Consider the following 15,164-nt stretch of genomic DNA (forward strand, 5'->3'; position numbering starts at 1 on the left):
GCATTTCTGAAACTCTTTTCTTGGGGTAACCTGCACTCCAAGCACAGTGCTGGGTGCCTGGTGACCCTAGGCCCCTGAAAGGGACCGGAGTCCGTATCCGAAGCAAGTAACTGGCATTGAGCTGAACTCTGTGAAAAGCTGGCTGGTCGTTCATCCTTCACCCGATGATACTGGATATGAATGTTTTAGGTTTGGAGATTCCCAGCAGAGCTGTGGGAGCTTCTGGCTGACAACACAAGAACAAGTTGGTTTCCTTAGGTAAGAACTTAGGTCTAATCCCCCCCCCCCCCCCCCCCCCCCCCCCCCCGCAAATCTTTCCTGCGCCCGCCCTCTATCCGCTCCACTGGCTTTTCTGCATCCAGGTCTGGCTGGAGGGTGTCGCTAAGGCCATCTCCGCGGTCACTTCCTGCTCCTCCTCTAGCCCGGGGCAGGCCCAGGGCTTGGTCATCGCCAGCCTGCGACGCCCACTTTTGCCCACCAGCCGGAAGACCGCTGCACGTCCCCCCAACCCCAAGCCGCAGGTGAAACCTAGGGGAGCCAGAGAAAGAGCTAGGGCGCCCGCGGTTCCGAGCACCGCCCAGAGAGGAATCCTGCGGGGAGGGCTACCATTGGGGTTCTGTCTCCTTAGCAACAGCTGGCCCCGCGCCCCCATCTGTGGCGCTCCCTCCCACTCTGCGATCCCGTCCACCAGGATGCTCCGCCCACCTGGGGTACTATTCCCGCCACCTGCTGCGCTCTCTCCACCACGCGCCCCTACCCCTGGTGCTCTTTCCCACCTGCAGAGCTCCCACCTACCTCTGCTGCTTTTCCCTTTCACGTGGGATGCTCCCTGCTCCCTTCCCTACCCAGCGCCCTTGACGTTTGCCCTCTGCGAGGCTCCTCCCACCGGGATACAGCCGCCACCTGCGGCACTCCCCGCCACCCGCAATTCTCCCACAGTGGCTGTGATCCCGCCCATCTAAGATGCCCCGCCCCCCTGCCATGATTTTCTTTCCCCCGGGGTGCTCCCTAGCGGACCTCCTCCCACCAGCGCTTCACCCTCCTGCAGCACTCCCCCTCTGCGACCATCAGCTCCCCCCATCCCCCACCTGTGGCGCTCCCCCTCTACGTTACTCCTGCCCACCTTCGGCGCCGGGTGCTCCCGCTCCCCTCGTACCTCCCCCCCAACTGCGGCGCTCCCCAACCCTGGATGCCCCATCACCGGCCGAGCTCCCCGACTGGCGGGTGGCGCGCCCCAGCCCCGCCCGTCCCGCCGGCCGGCCCCCGCGCCCTGGAGCCCGCCCTTGGCCGCCATTGGCGCGCGCCGAGCGGGCGGGGCGGACGGTTCTAAGTCGCGGCGGCGCGGGCGGGGGCACTGCCTGCTGAGCACCCGCCCCAGCACAGTCTCGGCCTGCTCGCCATGGACGACGACGATCTCGCCAACCGCAAGGTCTTCTTCCGAAAGTGCTTGGAGCACCTCTCCGGGGCCGGCAAGGCCATCGGAGTGCTGACCAGCGGCGGGGATGCCCAAGGTGCGCGGCCGCCTGACCGGGCCGGGGGATAAGTGATGGGAGGAGGGACCGGGAAGAAGGGATGGGGTACCCGGGGCTAGCGGGGACAAGCGATGGGAGCCCCAGGAAGAAGCGAGGAGGAGGGGGTCCTGCGGCTCAAAGCAGGGTGGGGGAGAAACCCCTGGGCCCGGGAACAGCAGGGGTACCTTCCGGGGCAGGAGTGGGCGGTGCAGCCTCAGAAGGAGTCGCTGCGGGGAGCAGGGGGGCAGGAGGAGGGAAGAATGTGGCCTTAGGATCCTTTATCAGGAAGATCAATTAATTTTCCCCCTCCGCGTTCAGTTTTTAAATTGAGACTGGCGGTGGGGTCTCCTGGACGGCGCTCGGAGGTCATTTCTCGAACGAGTCGCAGGGTGGGGCCGACGCCCCTGGGACTCTTAGGAGCCGCGCGGCCACCTGGATGCCGCGGCCCGCACATCGCCCGCACCCCGCCCCCCACCGGGTGGAAACAACGGCTGCGTCCCCGCCACGCGTCCTGCGGATCGGCGTCAGTCGCGCGGCGCGGGCGGGGTCCCCGCTGTTGCATGGTGGGGTGCGGCTCGGGGCGCGAGGGGACCCTGCCGGGGATGCCCAGCGGCCGGGTTTCCGCTGGAGGCTTTTTAAAAGGTTTCCGCCGCTTTCCTGACAAAACAGAAAACTGAAGTGGGTCACTAGGCCCGCCCCGCCAGCCTTCTCTGGCTGGGAACGACCAGGAAGCGGGGACTCCGGAACGTCACCAGCGCCCGGGGCGCGGACTCCAGCCCACCTCCCCCCACCATGTGGAGGCAGATTTGGGGGGAAGGGGACCCAAGCCCAGGGCCCGCGCACACCCAAAGAGAGTATTGAAATTTAAAGGAGGGGATGACATGGCCACGCCTGGGCCCCTGGCGCTGGGTGCACGTGGGGCCACAGGGAATCCCAGGCGGTGGGGTTTCCTGATCCAGGTAAATCCCTGGATGGGGCGGGCCACCCGCTAGAAAGTGGATCACCGCTTTGCCGGCAGATGCGTCCCTGGAGCCTAAGATCGCCCAGGCTGGAGACGCCTCCCCGAGCTGGGTTTGGTTTTTCTTTCCTTCTTTTCCTCCTACCCCCCGTGCCTGGTTTGTCCAGGTTTCCAGGCCACACCAGGTGGAGGCATGCTCAGGTGCTGCGCCCGGCGCCCTCACCTCCTGCCCACCGCCCACCACGCGCGTGACCTTGCTTTCGCCCTTGAGCCAGGCGGGGCTGGCGCGGGGGCGGCAGGTTGGGGCGCTGTCGCCGCAGCCCCGCCCGCCGCGCGTCTACGTGATGCCCGGCCAGTCGCCGCCTGCGCGCCCTGTGCCTTTGTTCCTAGGCACCTGGCGCGCAGGGCGCGCAGTAGGTGAGGGGAAGGCCTTCCAGCGCCTGCAGCGTCCCCAGAGCGTGAGTCCCTGGCGAGACCCGCCTCGTCCTGTTGGGGGCGGTGACTGCGGAGCCAGTCACCGCCCCTGCTCCACTGGGCCCCCTTTGCGTCTGCGAGGGAAGCCAGGCTGTTCTGTCTGATCTGGTATTCTAGTAAAGGGAGCCCCGGTATAAACATTCCGGAGAAGGAAAATGTGATAGAGCCAAGGCCCGGGCCGGATTGGCCCGGATTGGGGAAATACAGTGAAACCGGGGACATCGCCCACATGACTTCAATGAACACCCAAAGGTGTGCCCCGTGGAGCCCTGGTGGGGTCGCGGTGGGGCTAAGAGTGGCTTCCCTGTCACAGGGCGTGAAAAGCACATGCGTCTGGAGACCTGCCTTGGCACAAATTAGGAAGCATCTTGTGTGAGTCTTAATCTGGCCTTGAAAGGGAATACAACGTTGGCACAGGAAGAGGAACTAGTCTCTAAAACCACCAGGCTTCAAGGCCTGAGTTTCAAGGTTATTTTTACAATTAAGGTGCTGTGTCTGTTGAAAAAAATGTTTATGGGTCACTGTTTGGAGTCTCTGCTCAAGAGTTTGCTCGGCTACCTGGTTAATGAGGAGCCGCACTGGAGATGATGGTGTAACACACAGAATCAACGTTTCTGTTAGTTCGCCTGGCTCAGCCACTTGTGCGTAGCTCTGATAGAGGCCAGGAAGCCCACGTCTGCTGCTCGGTGGAAGAGGATACTCGGAGAACCCAGATTACATGAGAAGCCTGCTCTGTTAGCGTCAGGGCCACGGGGGAGGCCCGATGCTCTGAGCTGGCACATCTGGGGTGGCCCAGGGTGAGCCCCTGTGCTCTGGGCATTTCACCCCAGGTGGAGGGGAGGCCTCTGACTCGGGGTTTTTCTTGGACTTCATGCAAAGCACGATCTCCTGCTTTTTTGTCCTGTCTTAGACCTGATGGAGCATCTGGACCCATTTCCTTCTGAGAAAGCTCGTCTGGACACGTGCTCAGAGGGGCTGGTCTTAGCAGCAACACCTTGACAGACCCTCAGACAAGGTCATTCCCAGAGATATTGTCTGAGATGCTCAGCTTTTTTGCCATTTTTATCCTGACTCCAAATTCTGTCAGCACTTGATTTTCCCTGCGATAGGGACAGTCTTGCTTCTACCTAAGATCTAGGGAGCATATGCAAGGCTTAATGTCGGGTATTCCAATCAGTTGTGAAATTTTGGTCAAATTCCACCGGTGGGGGCGGTGGTGGTGAGCATAGCTACGATCTATTGGACATGTTTTGTGTCCTGGGAGCTTTACAGGCCTGGTCACATTGCTCCCAAGTAGGTATGTCTTTGTTCTGGAGGTGGGGAGAAAGACCCACAAAGACATAAGTGACTTGGTTGGGTTACACAGCTCCTACGTGGCAGTCGGCAGGATTTAAACCAACTTCTGTCAGATTTCAGTCCAAGGGACTTTCCAGTAGGCCATGCTCTTCAGGGGCCTTGTAAAGTTAAAGTCCAAGTTTTAAAGATTTTATTTATGTATGTATGTACTTATTACAGAGGGGGGGTAGGAGGGGCAGTGGGGGAGAGGGAGAGAGAATCCCAAGCAGACTCCCTGCTGAGCGTGAGTCTGACTCATAGATCAGGTCTTAGAAGACCTTGAGATCATGACCGGAGCTGAAATCAAGACTCAGGGGGCATCTGGGTGGCTCAGTCGTTAAGCATTTGCCTTCGGCTCAGGGCGTGATCCCGGCGTTCTGGGATCGAGCCCCGCATCAGGCTCCTCTGCTGGGAGCCTGCTTCTTCCTCTCCCACTCCCCCTGCTTGTGTTCCCTCTCTCGCTGGCTGTCTCTCTCTCTCTCAAATAAATAAAATCTTTAAAAAAAAATTAAAAAAAAGAAATCAAGAGTCGGGTGCTTAGCTCACTGAGCTGCTCAGGTGCCCCCAGATGATTTTTCAACACCTTCGGTAGTGGAGCAGAAAACATCTTTTTACAGGGCTAGCGCTAGGTTAGCCGAAGCCATGGGACGCTTGATACCAGAGTGATGAAGCCCTTTGTTTTCCAGTCAAATTCAGTACCTATTAAAAAACAAATGAAGAAAATCCTGCATCTCTATTCCTCCTGCCCCAGCCCCTCCACTAAGGAAGACTAAATCTAGGGCTAATTATTTTTCTCCTTCTTTGGGTTTCTTCTGCTGTCACAAGGAATGTCTGCAAGTTTAAACTGATTTTCCACCTTGCTGGACAGACAGCCTTTCCATGACTAAGTAGCCACCCTCCAGCAAGATTGTGTCATCCACCAAAAATGATTCATGGGCGTAGACACAGACTGTGGGATCAGCCCGGTGCAGATGAGAAGGTGGAGAAATTGAGTGTCCCTTGCGGGCAGCGAGGCTATAAAGTCCTCTTTGGCCTCAGGCAAAGCAAACGTGAATACAGTATCCAGAGCTCACATAAATTGAGCCTGTGTCAGTCTTAAAAAAGAGCAGCAAGAAGCACTGACGTTCGCTGGCGGCGGGCGCTACGCAGGTGCGCGCTGTGTGCTCCGTTCATGCGGGAGCAAGCGAGCTTGGTGGGGAACTGGCTTCCTCGCGTTCTGAGCGGTAGAGGGGCCGGGCCATGCGGCCGCAGAGACGACAGACAGTGGGAGGGCATCTTCCGTGCGTGTCTCGAGTCCGGCACGGTATGTGGCGCGAGGCTGGCTCTCGGAGGTTTGCTGGATGGCTCCCCTGAATCTCGCTTTCATGAAATGCCAGGTGACTGCGGTACTGGCTCCTTCCTTTCCTCTTAATGTCATTTCAGGGACTTGAACCTTCACTAATCAAAAGCACTCTTCTATCTGCAGTGCAGTATCTGGGAAAGGCTAATGCCTGAAAGCTTGGAGCTCTACTGCCACTAATGGCTGGACACCGGGCACAGGGCGGTCCCGCCACTGACCACGTATTGCTGGAACACCACCCTGGGGTCCTGCTTGCGTGGGTTCCTTCTGTGCTCACCTGGAGCTGTGTTGGCTGCAGAGCCCAGATCGGTGCAGAGGGAAACGGGGGTGGGGGGGGCACTGGACATCTCGTCTCTCCAGACTCTGTGGCCCCTTACTGTCCTGGAACTCTGCACAGCTACATTCTATAGTGAGGGGACTTCTTTTCCATGTAAAATTTAGTATTGATTCAGCAAGCACGGTTGCGTCTAGGAGGCCACGTGTTCGAATTACAGCGCTCACCCTGTGAATGCCGTGGGCAGTCAGCCACTAAACCCTCTGCTGTAACTGCACACACTCTGCGTGGCACAGCCAGGTGACTCTTAGAAGCTAGCCACTTCGTCATGTTCAGAAAAACTCAATCCTGCCTTGCAGGGGAGCAAACAGCTTTGGTTCAGAACTGAAACCTTCATCAGGGAGAATTGGGGCCCATGGGACACGCTCCACCAACCTGATGGGCCGTCAGAAGCAATCACCGTTAGAGACCTGGAGACGGGCCAGCAACGTGGTAAAGGCAAACGTTGGGACACCAAACCGTACACCGAGTGCCGTTGTAACTAGGTCGGGAAGGTGTATTTGGGTAAGGAACAGGTGGTCTCTTTTAAGAAAAAGCAGGCCTGGCACGGAGCTCCATTCTTATTTGCCACAGTGCACCTGCCAGGAAGCCCTGTGCCCTCCCCCTGCCCCTTTAACCCCGTGCATCTTCGCCACCATATACTTAGCATGCTGGGAATTACAGTAATTGTGCTTGTCAGGACAAGAAGCAGCAAAGCGTGGGGCAGAGCAGCGCCTCGAGAGTCAAGACACTGATTAATAGGTCCTGGTTCCTGGTTCTCTCTGCTGGCGGTGGGCAGGGCCTCCATTCTTCATTTGCAAAATGAAGGACACAGAGTCACTGAACCACAGTCCTCTCCCCTCCTCCTTCCTTCCTCCCCTTCCTCTTCCCTTCTCCCCAGTGCATGTCTTCAGTGAAGGAGGAGGACCCGAGGAGGTGCAGAAGAGAACGGGGAGCACACAGGTCCCCGTCAGCCCTGCTGCCCCGGGGCTCACGAGCTTCCTCCCTCCTGGTTGCATAGCCGCTGCCGAGGGGTCTCCCTGAGTTTCACGTTCTGAGTCTGTGGGTCTGGGTCTAGTGGGGGCCTGAGAATCACAGCTGGTCCCTCAGGTCGGCTCAGCACCACGCTTGTGTCCTGGGTGCATGGGGTCCTTTCATAGCATGGCTTTTTGACCTTGACGAGGACTGACCTTGACTGGGAAGATTGATTAACATAGGACCCCTTGTATAAAAAGGTGTGAATGAGTGACCTGGCTGGACGTTTCTTTTGGCCAGAAAATCATCGGAGGAGTGGTGTAGGGTGACTGGTTCAGCTCTGGGTTAACATTCCTATGGTTTGGCTCCCCTTTTCATGTTACCATCCCACCAGTGAAGGAGCAGTGACCGCGGAGGTGAGAAGTCATGCCTCTGGCAGACAGAGGACCCCCATCTCTCAGGGAGCTGGCACTGAGGGCTGGAAGCGAGCCAGACCTGGAAAAGAGCCCCTGTTTCTGGAAGGCCCAGGGCACCTGTGGTCAGGGACCCTCCACCCGACCCACAACCCACCGGGGGCTGAGGGGTGTGCTGGGGCAAAGCAGCCTGGCTTTGTATGTACAGGGCCTGGGAGGAGGAGGTCAGGGCCAGATGGGTGAGACTCTGGGGAGGTGCAGGCAGTGAGGACTTTGGATTCACTTGGTGGGAGCAGGGAGGCCACTGCAGGCACTGGCTGCTTCTGATACGGGTAGTTTTGTGGCGTGGCCAGGAGGGGTGGGGTGGGAAGCCCACGTTTAGGGTCTCACGGGGAGCAGGATTGGGCGGTAGCTGGAGGGCTGCCGGGGTGAGGCTGGGCCCGCCTGCGGCAGGGTGCCCTGTGACATACAGAGGTGTGGGGTGGATTGTGTAAGTGGAGGGTTTGCTCCTCTGGACAGCAGGAGGAAATGCAGGGAACGGGAGCAGAGGCGGAAGCAGGCAGGCTGGTGAGAGAATGTTCTTTACAGCAGTGCTTACACTAGTGAGCAGTGGGAAGACCAGCGAAAACCCATCAGCAGGAACTTGGCTACATTAGGTCCCTGGAAGGGAACAGTCATCCCCTTTTACAAAGAGCTTTGCACCGATTCCGGGCTGGATACACACCCACTGCTGCAGGGTAGATTTAAAACGGGACCCCCCCCCGCTGTGCGGAGAAACAAGGCTCGGCTCGAAGCCCATTACGTGTGTAACTTTATCCAGTCACCGCATGAAAACAGTTGATTGTAAATGTCTATTTTATCCAAACTAGTATTCAATCCCTCATTGGTGTGAAGATCATCAGTAAGACACCTCACGTTCTTTTTTTCCATGCTGAGCCCCGCGGTCCGCCCTCTCTGTGACACCACGCATCTCTGGGGCCAGGGTTGTCCCAGGCACCGTGGGGTTCGGCACCTGGGATGGCCATCGCCGCTGGTATTCACAGGGTCCCTACCCAGTGTTTGTGTTGAAGCTCGGATACCACGCAGTGGATGCTGGCCTGCAGCGTGTGGCCGGCGAACTCCCACGTGGCCCTTGCAGGGCCTTCTTTTCCAGATGTCCCCTCGGCTGGCTTCTTCCATTCTCTGTCATTAGGGCTTCCGGAGGAGGCCTGGCTAGCTCCCTCCCTGCGCCCCACAGAACCCCATGCCCAGTTCCCCAGCCCTGCTCTGCTTTGTGTTCTTAGCCCCTGTCTCCGCTGGGCGCGGCGTGTGTGCTCATCGTTGACTATTCCTCGGTGAGGGAGCGCCGGGTGCCTGGCAGAGAGAAGGGGCCCCATCCCTTGCTTCTTACAGATTACTCCAAGGTTAAATGTCATCAGAGCAGATCTCAGGAAGCATTTGGAAACAGGTCCACTGCACTCCGTGACCTCAGGGAAGGAATGATCTTTTTTTTTTTTAATTTAAATTATTAATTTTTTTTATGTTTTAAGTTTGTTTCCATTCCGGTATAGTTAACATGCAGTTTCCTATTAGTGTCAGATACACAATGTAGTGACTGACTGAACAATTCCTTTTTTATTCGTTCATTTATTTTATTTTATTTTTATTTATTTAAAATTTTTCATTATGTTATGTTAGTCACCATACAGTACATCATTAGTTTTTGATGCAGTGTTCCATGATTCATTGTAAGTGTTTATTTTAATTCAGGAAGGAATGATCTTAGTGGCCGCTCTTCCCTGCAGGATATTTTAGTAAGAAGCAGCAGATACGTAAAATCAAGACGACGGTGTAATGGCCTGTTCTGTCTGTCGCCTCTGACGTACTGATCAATCACACAGGTCCCACTCAGCTGCTCCCTCATTTTTTCAAGGTGTGTTCATTTTTGGTTCCCATAACCAGCCTCTCCATTCCCTGCAGGCCAGGGTCTAAATTTTGCCAGTGACAACGATGAGGTTACTTTCCGAATAATAAGATTCGGACTTGGTAGCAGGATTACATTTTCCCATGGTAATAATTAGCAGAGTTGTTTGAATTCCCAGATCTGGCTACCAAAACAGAAGCAAAAGCACGAGGAACGAAGCCCATTGTCCAAACTGTGTGTGACAGAAGTTGGGGGGGGACATGGGGCGTTCTCTCTTGTGCTTGGTTTTTGTCCTCCAGGGTCTCCTCCTTGGAAGGTGTCTACCCGCCGGGCCCAGCCCCACACCCCATTTGCAGGGAGCTCGGGCAAACCCAGCAGGCCCCGCCCCAAACAGTGAAACCCAGAATTGGGGCCCAGCAGGCTCAGGGCTTCCTTCGGAGATTCTAGCGCAGCCATTGTACCAGAGAGCTGTCGCTGGTCTTTTAAGTTAAAATATAATGGAGACCAAGGTCTACACTCCAGCTGTGCCCTTTATTAATTCTGTTCCCCTGCTATCCCTTTGTCTGCTCCAAGCCTGACTTCCTCACGCCTCCTGGGGGATTCGGACCCCACAGGCTTCCCCTGAGGATCCATCCCCCCTGAGCTGGAGGCGCATCTCCCCAGGCCCCACTCCCCGGGCTGGCCCCAGCTGCGGAAAGGGGCCAGCTGGTTTAACTCATGCACTCACTTTAAATGAAAGCTGAGGTAGCCTTGGAGGTAGTGGGTAGGATGTCCTGCTGCAGCTCCCCCCCCCCCCCCGGGGGAACTTGCAGAAGATGCCGAGCTCAGGCTCCTCTGTCCCTGTCCTTGGGAAGAGCCCCACCGCCCTCTGGGGGCTCTGCCAGGGCCAATGGGACATCCAGTGCTCCTGGTGACTGGCCCTTCCCAGGTGAGCGCAGGGTCACCCTGAGAGGCTGGGGTGGGAGTCAGGCACTGGGGCTGGTGTGAGGGTGTGCGGACCCTCCGGGGCAGGGGTCTCCTGGGTGTCCCCTCTGTATCACACGTACTTGTCACAGTTTCCTCCCCCCATTTATCGTGCCTTTAGGCGCGACCCTCTGGAGCTGTGTCCTCGTAAAGAAGGGGTGCTCGGGAGGGCCAAGGCCTGAGGTCGAGTATTAATCATGCTTGTCACCTGGTGACCGCGTTGGTGTGGTTGAGCGTTTGGGGTTAATTTCCCCGGGTCCGTGGCGCAGAGCGAGTCCGAGAATCCTGGAGTCTGTCGGAAGGGACCGTGAGCAGCTGTGTCTCTCCATCCCGCTAAGGTCTGCGGCGAGGCTGCGTGCGCACGGGACCGGCCACGGAGGGGACCGGCCGCGGAGACACGCGCACGGCCGCCCGCAGAGGCGCTAACGCCGCACACCTGCGGCAGCGCCCCGCCCAGCGCGCGCACAGGCGCGGGGAGCTCTCCCAGGGGAAAGAGGAGTGGGTGGGGGTCTCGCAGGGAGGTCTGGAGGTCAGGAGCCCCGTCTCGAGGTCGAGAGACAGCATCCCCCAGCTCTGTAGCGGCTGTCCTGGGGGAGCTGTGGGTTGTGCTGTGTAGACGAGTGTGCTGTGTAGACAGCTATGATGTTCAAAGATGAGCATGGGGTGGGGGTGGGGGAACAGGAGGACTCCCCCCGTGGAAGATCTCTCCCTGCGGATTGGGGTGATGCATGCAGTCCCCATAGACTCCGGGGCGGGAACCTGGGCGTATTTGTGCTCCTGGAGGCTGATAGGGTAAGCCCCTCGAGAAAACAAAAGTGTTACACTCCGCTGCCGCCGGGACAATGCAGTAGCATGGTATCACGTCTCTACGGGGCTCCTGTGGCTGGCTCCAGGGGGTGGACAAGGGGAAAGGACGTGGGGCAGCTTTTATGCTGTGTATGTATATTTTTAAGATTTTATTTCTGGGGCGCCAGGGTGGCTCAGTCAGTTAAAGGTCTGACTCTTGGATTCTGCTCAGGTCACTATCTCAGGACCCTGAGATCTACCTGGGGTGGGGCTTCACGCTGGGCAGGGAGTCTACTTGGGATTCTCTCTGTCCCTCGGCCCCTGCCCTCGCTCTCTTTTTTTCTAAAATAAATAAATACAATCTTAAAAGAAGGATTTTATTTCTAAGTAATCTCTACACTCAATGTGGGGCTCGAACTCACAGCCCAGAGATCTCGAGTTGCAAGCTCCTCTGGGTGAGTCATCCAGGTGCCCTGATTTTTTTTTTTTTAAGACTTTATTTTTTTGGAGCGGTTTTTGTTTCATAGCAAAATTGAGCGGAAGGTACAAAGAGTGCCCATGGAGCCCTGCCGCACAGGTGCACAGCTACCCGTCCACATCCCCACCTTGCTGCATGTGTGTTACAACCGGGGAAACTGCCCTGACCCCCTCCCCCCCCACAAAGCTCATAGTTTCCGCCAGAGTCACTGCTGGCGGTTTGCAGATGTGGAATGACTCACATCCACCGTGAGCACCAGGAGAATAGCATCACTACCCCCCCCCCGTCCCCCAGCCCCTGGCAACCCTGATCTTTTTACTGTCTCCATAGTTTTGTCTGTTCCAGAATCTTTTGTTTTTTTAACAGAGTGTATTTATAAATTATGTAATAACTAACCAAAGAGAAAAAACTGTTTCAAGTCACTCCAGCCACCGTGTGGATAATGTTAGAGGGACATGGCAGGATTCCGGGCAAATGTTGGGAGAAATGTCAGTTTTACGGGCAGGGGCTGTGGAGGGCGTGTGTACTGGGCGTGAGCCCGAGAGCTGTGCCTATGGCGGGAGCGCGAACGCGTGCAGAGGAAAGGGGCGCGAGGGCTCACAGGAGCTGATTGTAGCGTTGGAGGGTCTGGAGGGAGAACACCTGTTCATCGATAGGTCGTTCAAGGTCTTCGCGTCCTCAGCGTGGTTTGAACATAAATAATGAGACTTCGGATACACACACGTCCGCGTCCTTGTAGATTTCGCCGTGCATGAACCGTGGACTGACTGCTAAGGTCCGCGGCTTGTCCAGCTACAGGCCTACGGCAGCCTTTCAAACTCCACGCCTTTGAGAGCCGACGGCCTTTTCTTGTATCTCGGACCAGTGTCAGTGCTACGTGAACGTTTCTGCCCATCTTAGCAGATTTACTGTTCCCGTACACACGAATGGAGGCTCTGTGTCTGTTACGCTCCTGGCAGCCACGGCGCCTTCCGTGTGCCGTTACCGGGAGTGGTCTTTACTTCGTGGCCCGTGTTCTCCAGCATCTTCAGTCCTGATGTTGGTTTCTGAAATAAAAATTTGTGGAGAAGGCGGACTGGAGCTGTGGGGTGGGTGTGTGCTGGGAGTTTGCCGGGAGCTGTGCATTGGAGGCTAGGGACTGTGGCCTCAATGGCCTCTTAGCCACGGTGATGACACAGGATTCTGCAGGGGTGAAATCCAGACCTGGTCTCAACGGTGGTTGCATAGCCCAGATGGGCCGCTCAGAAGTGGGGCTCCTGGGGAGAGTGAAGGGAGTGTAGCAGACACGCAAGACCATGTTGCACGGAGCCGCTTTTCGGGGAGCCTGGGTGGCTCAGTCAGTTAAGCATCTGCCTTTGGCTCAGGTCACGATCCCGGGGTCATGGAATGGAGCTGCATGTCAGGCTCCCTGCTCAGCGGGGAGTCTGCTTCTCCGTCTGCCCTTCACCCCGCTCATGCTCTCTCTCTTGCATACTCTCTCTCAAATAAATCTTAAAAAAAAAAAAAAAGCCACTTTTAATGAGTAACAGCCCCTGGGAAAGTGTGAAAAATGCCCTAAATTTCTCTCGAGTAGGTATTATTTATAGTATATTGGTTTAATTTTTCTTTTAATAAAACAGCATGACTTATTTTGAATTTAAGGCCATTGATTAAAAAATTGTTTTATGGGGCGCCTGGGTGGCTCAGTCATTGAGCGTCTGCCTTCGGCTCAGGCCCTGATACCAGGGTCCTGGGATCGAGCCCTGCATCAAGCTCCTCTGCTGGGAGCCTGCTTCTTCCTCTCCCACTCCCCCTGCTTGTGTTCCCTCTCTCGCCGGCTGTCTCTCTCTGTCAAATAAACAAATAAACAAAAAAATCTTTTAAAAAAAATTGTTTTACTTCGGTAGCTAATGAAATTATGTATTTTTCTTTCGTCTTCTCCTCAAATCACCGAAATTGTCCTTTTCCATATAAATTTGAGTTGGTCTAATGGCACGTGAACACCCGTCCCCTCTGGTGTCTAGCGGGTGGTGTTGCCTACAGCCCCCCGTGGGTTGGCGCCCCGCTCTGCCTGCCACGACTCTAAGGTGACATTGACCCCAGAGGGACGCACCAGGCCCGTCGTCCACGCAAGGAGCCTTCTGGGCAGGCACGCGGTTCACCCCTGGTCCCAGCGGGTCCAATGGCAGCGTCAGAACTGCCCGGCCCGATCGCTGACCGCTGTCTCTGTTCCTCCCGCAGGTATGAACGCCGCCGTCCGAGCTGTGGTGCGCATGGGAATATACGTGGGGGCCAAAGTGTACTTTATCTATGAGGTCAGTGTTACGACTCCCGCCTGCTTTCCCTGACTCGGGGACCTGTGCCTTGCGCCTGCCTGGGCGCTGCTGACCCGGTTGGGAAGGCTCAGGCCAGGCCAAGCCAGGGCCCCAGGGGCCGGGGGTCCCGCAGGGGCGTGGGGAGAGGGTGGTGCTCCCTGGTCTACGTGCAGGTCTGAGATCTGTGGCAGGGAGGGTGGGGGGAGGGGAGAGCCCACGGGGCACAAAATGTCTCATGGGATTAATGTATTTATTTGTAGCCCTCCTTCCCTATGGAAGCGATATATTCATTTAATATGGGGGTGACTTTGAATCAGCGTTGAGGTCAAGTGGCCACTTTGAGCTTTTCGTCATGACCGTAGAACCCGGACCACCTCCCTAACCACCTTTTATGTGTTAACTTCGAGACCAAGCACCTGAAACAAGACCGTGGCCCTGGCCTGTTTTCTCCTGGGCTCCTGACCTTGGAGAAGTAAGCCAGGTTTGGAGGGAGGGTGCCAGTGTAGTTTGGACTCATGCTAGTTATTTCAAAAACTACCAGGAAAAAATAGTTTCTATTGACTTTTTAAATTTATGAAATTTGATAAAGCTGAGAACACAGAAAGAAGCGCGTATGTTTTTTAAAATTTTTTTTTTTAAAGATTTTTTAATTTATTTATTCGACAGAGATAGAGACAGCCAGCGAGAGAGGGAACACAAGCAGGGGGAGTGGGAGAGGAAGAAGCAGGCTCATAGAGGAAGAGCCTGATGTGGGGCTCGATCCCATAACGCCGGGACAACGCCCTGAGCCGAAGGCAGCCGCTTAACCGCTGTGCCACCCAGGCGCCCCGCGTATGTTTTTTAAATGGCTTGATTCCTGCAAAGCCCTGGTTCGTATTTTGTATTCGGAATCTTCCCAGGATTACGTGTGAAAGTCTGGAAGGGAATCTGGACACTATTAAAACCACAGCAGATATGTCTTCTGTACGTGTTTTGTGCCCATTTTCCGCACTCTTCACGGCGACCCCGTCAGTGTCCGCGGTATCCCCATCGCAGGCACGTTCCATTCCCAGTCGGCTGAACTATGTAGGGCACACCCCGCTTTCCAACTGTCCTAGCGAAGAAGACCTACGCAGGTGTCTGGGATTACCCTGATCCCCAGACAGACAGGCCCCCCCGTGAATGGCCCTCANCCCGCTTTCCAACTGTCCTAGCGAAGAAGACCTACGCAGGTGTCTGGGATTACCCTGATCCCCAGACAGACAAGCCCCCCGTGAATGGCCGTTGTAAGGGGTCTGACACCAGGTCCAGCCCCCGCAGGCCCCAGCCGGCCCAGAAGCAGTGGCGCCGGGCACCTGTCCCGTGTGCGGGGCGCCGGCCTAACCCCCCCTTCCGGGAGCTGGCGCGGGTTCCGGGGCTGGCTGCCCCGTCCTTTTCTCCTTC

General features: G+C 56.4%; 1 long non-coding RNA gene across 1 annotated transcript; it reads left to right on the forward strand.

Moving 5' to 3' along the window:
• Positions 1-1,443: 1,443 nt before the first annotated feature.
• On the forward strand, positions 1,444-14,462 carry LOC117796383. The gene is made up of 3 exons (XR_004620849.1): positions 1,444-1,511; positions 13,669-13,742; positions 14,409-14,462. It is a non-coding gene; the product is annotated as an uncharacterized LOC117796383 (long non-coding RNA).
• The last annotated feature ends 702 nt before the right edge of the window (positions 14,463-15,164 follow it).

The sequence above is a fragment of the Ailuropoda melanoleuca genome, chromosome 15 (assembly GCF_002007445.2).
Source record: "Ailuropoda melanoleuca isolate Jingjing chromosome 15, ASM200744v2, whole genome shotgun sequence".
Lineage (NCBI taxonomy): Eukaryota > Metazoa > Chordata > Mammalia > Carnivora > Ursidae > Ailuropoda > Ailuropoda melanoleuca.